This window comes from Triticum aestivum, chromosome 3B (assembly GCF_018294505.1).
Source record: "Triticum aestivum cultivar Chinese Spring chromosome 3B, IWGSC CS RefSeq v2.1, whole genome shotgun sequence".
In the NCBI taxonomy this organism is placed as follows: domain Eukaryota; kingdom Viridiplantae; phylum Streptophyta; class Magnoliopsida; order Poales; family Poaceae; genus Triticum; species Triticum aestivum.
The window spans coordinates 504,483,969-504,493,287 of NC_057801.1; positions in this window are offsets into that span (position 1 = coordinate 504,483,969).

Consider the following 9,319-nt stretch of genomic DNA (forward strand, 5'->3'; position numbering starts at 1 on the left):
TATGACTCTGACAATCTAACACCAAATGGACTGGTGCATGTCCACCAAGGGTAGGTTGCATTAGTCAAAAGGCGTAAGCGAGCTTCACCTTGTCCTGCAAGCTTCTCCTCGTTCTGCGAGTTGACGGGACACACCAAAAAGTAGTGCTAGTCCATACTCCCTCCTTTTCGGTTAATATGGCTTAATCTTTTTTGTGGGTAAATGAGAGAGCTTTATTCATATATAAGCATTCTTAGGACGATCAGCCAAGACACTGGTCACTAGGAAGCGAGGTACCCCACAAAAAAAGAAGTAGGAAGCGAGGTGTTTCATCAAGCCAGCTCTCGGCCACATTCAAAGTGCAGCAAGCACGGTTCGCACGAAGATGTGCCGCAAGGTTTGCTGACCTATTTACATGTTGAATAACAAAAAAAAGAGGAAATATTACCAAGCGCTACTATTTGTAACAGGATATGAGCCAGAATTAAGCGAGATTTGGCGAGTGTTCCATGCAATCAACTTCCATTATCACATGCGAGAACCCTCGAAGAGAACCAAATGTGTTGAAGATTACTTTATCACATTTTAAAATTATAATAAGAGTGCAGACGCTCCTCCATCCGTTTCCAAGTACTAGTATAGTACGTACCTTTATAGACTATATTAGTAGTACTAGTACTAGTAAACTTTGCGCTTGGCTATTCGCCTATTCGGGAAGTCGAACAATAGTAGCACTAGTAGTATAGTGTATGCTTCTGGAAATCTGACACCGAATTAACTGTTGCACGTCCACCGCCTGAGCGAGGGAGAGCTTGCATTAGTCAAAAGTTTCCCCTTGTCCTGCGAGCCACCGCGCGCAAGTAATACTAGTCCATACCGCCTCCTCTCCGGTTAATATGGATTAATTTCAAACGAGATAAATACACTGTCTGTCACTGTATATTTGTAAAAATACGGTCAATGGACTTCATAATACGCTCATTGCGCTCAATATATATATTTTCCGGTATTTATACGGTCACTAGCTCACCCTGACTGAGTATGTGTGTGCATGCATGTGTAGGTTGAGCACTTAGCGTGACCGTGTGTGTTCCGTCGTGTGCTCGGACATGCATGCATTAGGGCGTCGCGCGAATTTTTGCGTCCATGTGTACGTGTGACTGTTGCATACATGTAGGGGGGAATACGTGTAGGGGCCACTAAGGAGCAGTCAAATCACACAGTAAGTTAGTCGGAAGAAGCAACCATCATTTCACTCTTGAATGACACGTACGCAATATAAAATGGTTGATATGGAGCGAAAAAGAAAACCACTATATATACACTAGCAGGAGCCTAAGCTACAAGCCTGCTTGCTAAGGTTGCTCTCTTCACAAGCATGGAAAGACGGGCCTGATCCCGCAGCTGGGGGAAGGGAACAATGTTTTGCGTATACGCGGTCGACATCAGCGAGGGAGAAAACCCACAGTCGGTGCGTCCCAATCGGGGGTCACCACGGTATGGGCCGATTTCGCGTCCCAACCGCCCTTCTAGGTACAGCCCGACATCCCAGATGGTCCATCTTCCTTTTGGAGCCGGCTTGCTCCATCTCCATGTCGATCTTTCTCGACTTCTACCGGCTTCTACTTGTGATGAGTTTATGTCTCATGAACTAGTGCCAGTACTATTATTCTAATCACACTTCTTCAATATCTTTGCCATTAGGGATGCTCAGGTCGATTTTAGTGGAACTGCACAAAAGCATCGTATGATCCGAGGGTGCCAGCCGTCTTTCCGTCGACAGGTTCTACCTAGTCAGGGAATTAAACCATGTTTAGGGTTTAGGGTTTAAGTCGTAGTGACCCCATCAGTAGTTTTTCTTTCATACACGCTCTCACAACTTTTTTCTTTAGTTGTGAAGTGAATATTAGCTATGATCTATGAATCATTGAGATGCATTAGCAAGCGTGTTAGTTTTCCTTTGTATTTGATGGAATATTGTAACGGGGCAACCTTGGAATAGGAATGAAAATGGAGTGGAAAGTTTCCGTTTTTCTGGAGAAAAAATGGAAATGGAGAGAAACCAACATTTTGTTTCGTTGCATCACGCCATCGAGAAAAACCAACGTTTAAATCACGTCTATCGTGTTCGTGTCTCACCCTCCTCCATGGCTCGACCCCACACGGTCGCTTGGCATGCCACTCACCGCAAACCGGGTATACGATAACTTTCCTGCCTACTTGTCGATGGATCGCTCCATGGAGTACTACTAGCACTACTGGAAGAGATTGACGAGTTGGGGGAGGACAGCTAGCTGTAGCACGGACTCCCAAGAACTTTTTACATGCATGTTGTAGCCGGCTATTGCGACCTTTGAACATGGAGCAGCCGCGTGCACCCGGAAGCGGCGCGGGCGACGCTCTCTCGGCCGGCGCGCCGCTTCAATGCCGGTGCCAGTGAGAGGTCGCGTCCGCTCTTGCCGGGCATGAATGCGGCACTGACCGTTTCGAGCGGGAAGCATGCGCGGGTGATGAAGAGGGTTCGGGTTGGTCAGGACCAGCCGTGGCAGTGGTCCGGACGTGCGCAAACAAGAGATGTTGTACGTTAATATTGCTGCATATATAATTAACAACGTAAATAATGTGCCAGTTGGACAAATATGATTGGAGATGGAGATGGAAATGGAATTTTATGTAAACACGGATATGCATGTCTATGTCTATGTGTGTGTGCGACACGACTCTCGCGACCTGGAAGCGGGGGCGTGTTTTTGATCAAGTTTTCTTTCTTGGTACGTTAGAAAATCAGTTTGTCTAATTCACATCTAGATGTTATTTAAGGATATCACATCTAAGCTCCCACAGGTGGACATCAACTTAGACATCTAGATGTGTCCTAGACAGACCCTTAAAAAATTGTCCGCCAATTTTCGTTTATTTTTTCCGGGAACGCACGTATTCTAGTTAAAACCACTGCTATGGAGAGATTTTTTTACTCCATTATAGCCTCTTGTTTGATAGAGTTTCTCGCATCTCGCTCTCTCACCCTCTCCATATCAAAACAAGATGACAGTGTCCACTCTATCTCTCTCCTCACTGGTGGTCACAGATCCGGCCGAATCCCGTCCGCTGCGGGAGGTGAGGAGGTGCAGCATTGACATTGTCGCCGTTGGCGACGGAGGGAGCCGATGTGCACCGTCCTCTCGGAGCCGGCGCTGGCGCGGACGAAGATCCTCCACGCCCTTGTTCGCTGCCGTCGTGTGGGCAGATCCCGCCCGCCCGCCTAAATGACATCTCGCCCACCTGAGGTATAACTTCTTGTACTGGTCCAGCTCCCCAGGTCGCTGTGTGAGGGTTTTCTTCTATGCGACTACTCCCCAGCTCCCCATGCATAGTAGCTAGGGTTCGTCGGCTGGTCCAACATCACCTACTAGTACTATTATAGAGGAAATGCCACTCGAAAAGTTGTCCTGAATTATGCCTTGGTGGAGGTATACATGTTGTTTCGACAAAAAGTACATGGTGGTTGTGCGGTCATTGTCCATATGGTGGTAGTACTATCACTGGTTAAACGAAGAAATGCTTTTTTCTCGGGTATCCTAGTTTAGTTCCCATCAAGATATAATTATGATGCTTCTGTTTGTTGGTGTACTTTTCATTAACCCTTTTTTATATTTTTGGAAACAGCGATGCGTGTCTCCATACCCGGGCATGTCTTCCTCAATTTTAGTGGAACTGCACAAAATTGGATGGCCATTGTTGTTCCGCCTCACTGTCCTCTGCCACGTGGTTCTTCCTTCCTCGAGCTTGATTACTGAGAAGAAACAGACCACAGTGAGGATTTGTCGAACTTCATAGGTGCCTCACCCAAACTTGATGCCAAATGGATGATGCATCACCACGATGACCTATCGATGCTCATGGTTGCGCCTCATGGTTGCGTCGGCTGGTGAAGCTGATCGATTTTCAATGAAAAACAAGTTGTCTTCCATCAGTGCTCTTTGCTTGTTACGCACAAAGATGATATCCTTCGTCAGTTCACCTTGGTTGCGTTGGAGACGCAGTCGTCTTTCACGTTGGTGCAATTTTATCACACAATTGGCTATGAACCAAATGTTTCCTCGAAGAAGGATCGACGTTGGTACTAAGAGCATAAGTTTTGTATTGATTTCTAAGCCTTCTCACAACTTTGTCTCCAGCTCCCCTGTAATTTTATTTGTCCAGCTATTAACTTTGATTTAAAAAATGGTGTGGACTAAAAACCCGGATGGACGTAGTAGCCCTCCATTTTTATTTACTCCGCATATTAGATTTGACTGAAGTCAAACTTTGTAATACTCTCAAACCTTTCCGATAATTGAAATTAAAATTCTTTATTTGTACACACTCTCACACGTTTCCGATAATTTGGCGCATGTGTGGTTGTTCACTTAAGGGAGGGTAGTGTACCACACGTGAAGGACAGGAAGTGCGACCAGGACGCGTGGGCGTGGATCGTTAGTTCATCGGAAGTAGTACTAGTTTTCTTCACTGTACATTAAATAAAGAGTTCCGTTTCGTACTTACACAATTTAAAACGATTGTTATGGAGAGAATAAGAAAACCACTCCACTATATATTAGTCGTATACACACGAGAGTACTATATGGATGCAGCTTCATTGACTTGCACCTACCTTTGGGTTTATGACAGGTGGGCCCAAAATGTGGCTGGCTCACCTATCATACGGGCAAAAGCAGATGGAGTGAGGCACCGGAGCTCAGTCCGTACTACATTAGTATATATAAGCGGGAGCCTCAGCGCTTGTTCACTAAGGTTTGCACTCTCCACACGCTCGCCGCAATACATATATGTTACACGCTGGAGGCTCAGCGTTCATTTGCTAGGGTTTGCTATATTCACAGTCTCTCACCCTCTCTTCACCGGATCTAAACAAGACTGCATTGGCCTCTTGTCTCTCTCTCCCCCTCACAGCTGGTGAAGGAGGCATCCGTATCCCGTCGCATCGGGAAGGGGATAAGGTGCAACGTTAACTCTATCACCTTCAGCGAGGGTGGCAATCCACTACTGGCTGCGCTGTTCTCTTTCACCCAGTGCCTGTGCGGGAGGGCCACCGACCCCTTCCTCCTTGTTGCCGTACGTAGTGTGGGCAGATCCGGCCTCCCGCCGCACACCTTGCCACATCCCGACGACCCTAAGGTATAAGTTTCTCTAAAACCGTCGTTGCTCTAGCTGCATGTGGATCTTTTTCGATCTGTAGTCGAATCTAGGTCTTGGTTCAAATAGGAAAAAAAGGTGCGGTGGGTGGAGCATGAATCTAGGACATGGTTCAATGAGGAAAGGAGGGAGGAAAAGTAGTATAGACTGGCTATCCAGCCGCTTTGTTGGTCGAAAAGGGAAAAGGGGGGTAACCAAGTACACACATCTGTAAGGAACCGATCTCTTTGTTGAAAAGGGAAAGAAACTGGGGGGGTCGGGTAGTTTGTGCAGGACTAGATTTGCTGCCCTCACATAGGAAAAAAGTTCAAAGAGAACAAATATGGGACCAACACAGATATGCTGCTTGGCTACATACTCTGCATCACCCATTTATACGTGTGGACGCACATGGTGCTAGCATGTCCCATACAGCTATTTGCTGTTGTTAATCTAAGAATGCCGCCGGAAAATTGAAGTAATGCCACTGTTAAAAGTAAATTACATTTTTTAACGAATGTTGTTTCAAGAGAGTGTCTCTGTTAATATGAATCAATGCAACCGTTTTAGAAATGCTACTATCCTACTTTGTTTTCCATCCAAGATAAGTTAGATGCTTCTTTCTGTCACCGTTTGTTTCATCCTCCTTTATCGGCAAGTAATTGTTTCCTTTTTTGCCTCTGTTAAAACAGGGGTATCGATTCAACTTGTTGCTATTGCGACATTTTGCTTCGCTACTCGAAACACTTATGTTTTAAGAGTGTTTTGTGCAGTTCAACTTGAATGTCACACCGGTGACTTTGCTTAATTTTGGTGGAACTGCACAAAAGGAGATCCGAGATTTGTTTCCAGTGTTCCTGTCGAGTTGTTTCAAATCTTGGTCTCAACCACATGATATCTATTCAACTTGTTGCTATTGCGACATTTTGCTTCGCTACGCGAAACACTTTGCTTGATTTCAGTGCAACTGCACAAAAGGAGATTGGATTTCCTATTCGTGTTAGCTGATTCGTATTTTATCCTGGTGTTCTCATGAAAGGTCAGTACAGGCCTTCATCCACATGATTGTGCAGTGTGCTTTGAGATGTTGTGCTACCTGTATTGGTACTATTTTAAATAAATGTTGAATTGAAGCTATTGTATTGCTGTCTTTTCCCATTAAGTAGTGAACAAAAATGGGACCAACCCAGACATGATGCTTGTTGCTTTGTTACAACAAACTCTGCATCACCCCCTTTATAAGTAGATGGAAGCACATATTGTTGTTGCGCCCACTCTCCCCTGGAACTGTTTATGCTTTTCGTTAATCTAATGCCGCTGGTAAAATTAAGCAATGCCACTCTCAGAATTAATTAACTACTGAATCTTAGTTCAAAACTGCAACACTTGTTAGGAATGGTACTATCCTGCTTTGTAGTTCTTTCTACATGTTTAACCAAGGTATTGTTAAGATAATGTCTCTTTAAAAATGAATCAGTTGCATTGTTTTAGGAATGGTACTTTTCTGCTTTGTCGTTCTTTATACATGTTGAAACAAGGCATTGTTAAGATAATGTCTCAGTCAATATGAATGAATCACACTGATGGAGAATTGCTACTCTCCTGCTTTGTTTCCCATTAAGACAAGTCATCAACCGTTATTTCTCAGTAATTGTTTCCCTTATACCTATTGTTGCTTACAGGGATATCAAAATTAAAGCTCGGTTTTATTCCGACTTCGATTTTAGTTGAACTGCACAAAAGGAGCCAATGTGTCCAAGGCAAACTGCTGCGTTACTGGGTCCAGTTGGTCGTTCCACTTTGCAGAAAGAAGCAGTCACTGGTTGCGGTACATTACAGAAGGAATGACCGAGAAGCTTTACAGAGTATTATTAGACACCGGTGACATGACTAGTCTGCAGAGACCATTGGCAATTTAACAACACGTGGAGTGCCCTGGGCAAAAAGTGCCCAAACAAGTACAAGAAGCTACGACAGGACACGATCATAGGCATTACATATTTTGAATGGGAAAAGCTTGTCAAAGTTTAATCATTGATGTTAGCAAGAAGACGTTAGTTTAATATATTGGAATTGGAAAACCTTGTCAAAATTTGCTCATTGATGTTAGCCAGAAGACATGCATTTGATATTTTTGAGTGGGACGCCCTTGCTGTGAGCAGCGTCGAGTGTTTTTTCCTATTCCTGTGTTCAGTTTAGAAGTAAATAGTTACTCTGCTGAGATATTCCTGTGTTAAGAGTTTGTTCTGAATATTGTCTATGTAATGCCAGGCCTTGTGTTTGATTGCAAAGTTGAGCTTGGAATGTTGTGGCATGCGGCATCACGAGCTGTTCACCGTGCCTCCTGAGAATAATGCTTCGTATTGTTTTGCATGTCGATCTAATGCCAGTGATTTGCTTGTTAAGAAGATCATCCTCTTCTGTTGTTTCCGTGCGTAAGAAGTTCATCGTCTGATGTTTCATTCATAGCCTATACGACATGTCGGGTAGGTTAGACGTGAAACCATATGATCTTCCGACCAACTCATGATATTAGGCCGTGATTGGATCGTCGTTTTCCAACCAAAACCGCTTGTAAAATTGACGCTTGTAAATTAAAGCAGATGGTCTCGGGCGAAGGCGCTTGGTTGGTCGATTTCGACTAGTAAAATATCGGAAGTACTTCACACACGATAAAAACGCTGAACGACACTCGGACGATTGCTAATCCAGCCGTTAGCTGCTGTTTCAGCCTTGCCCATGGATGGCATGATACGCACATCGTGCATGTATCGTCTGGTAATGTCGTCCATATAGCAGTGCCCGTAAAATATATACTGGTCTCTCAAATTACACGCGTAACCCACCGGTTTTACTTACAGACCTCGCGCCTTCCGATGACGATTAAATTACACTTGTATGTTAATACAGGTTTGAAATAAACCAGAGCTCCCAAGCGTGGCCTTACCGTTTCATGCCGACTCAGTTTCTTGAAGGTGCTCATAGGTGTTCGATGATCCTGGCTTCCTGAATGAGTAGCGGGCGCTGTATCAGACCTCCGTAGGGCCCGCGAGGCCCTCTCCGTTGTCCTTCGAGTTGTTGCGCTCGCCGTGGCGCCGAGCATTGTTAACATGGTCAACGAACATGAGGATTCAGGAGATGACTTTATTTTGACTGGATGACAGTAGGGACCCACTAGGGCCATAGCCGTACGTATGCAAGTGCCTCCTTACTATGTACAACTATATTTTTTTTGCTTTCTCCTGGTTTCCTGACATCACGGTCCCACACCATTGTCAACCTATGTAGTCAATATAAACGAGAGAATTGCACAAGGTGCGGCCGACAGCTGGGACCAAGCAGCTCGAGCAGTATTTGTGTTTTTGAGGCGTGAGCACTGCAGAGTTTTTCTTGGCGATGATTTCGTTGTTAGTCAGAGGAGAGCAGGGTATTAACTGGGCGGGCTGTAGCCCGTCTAGCCCAGGCCAGATATCCAGCCTAGATACTACTTTTTTCAAGATGAAAATGGCTAGCCCAGCTATACGTCTTTTTGAGGAATACCCAGGCAAGGTCAACTTGTTATTCTCCGCCCCGCTGGGCTGCAAATCTTTCCTAGGAGGGATGCATTAGGCTTAACAGGAAAATGGGCTTTAAAAATAATAAATGGGATGTAATTATAAAAACTGGGCAGTAACTATAAAAAATGCACCAAACACGAAATTAGTTTATAAAATATTATTTATGGATTTTGAAAATCTTAAATTTTCATTGTTGCGCGCGCAATGTTTCGTTGGATTTTTACGTAATACAAATTTATATTTAATCTGACTAGAAATTTCAGGATAAAAATATTTCGGATCCCATCAAAATGTGGGAAATTTTATTGAATTATGTCTTCAACGGTTGGTTGAAATTATTAATCGTTGTCCTAGCTAGAAAATGGGTTGTACTTTTAACAAACTGTAAATGGGCTGTTGTAAATTCCATTAGAATTCAAAAATGGGTTGTACATTCTTACAAAACGCAAATGGGCTATAAGTTCTCTGCCACACACTTGTGGGCCTACTAAGTGACACGTCCCCTAAAAAAATAAGTTGATGCGTATGCAAGGCTTTGTCAACTTATTATAGTCAACACATGGTTCTAGCAGCAGTTGCCGTTGGATATCTATCCAAGGGATGTCGTG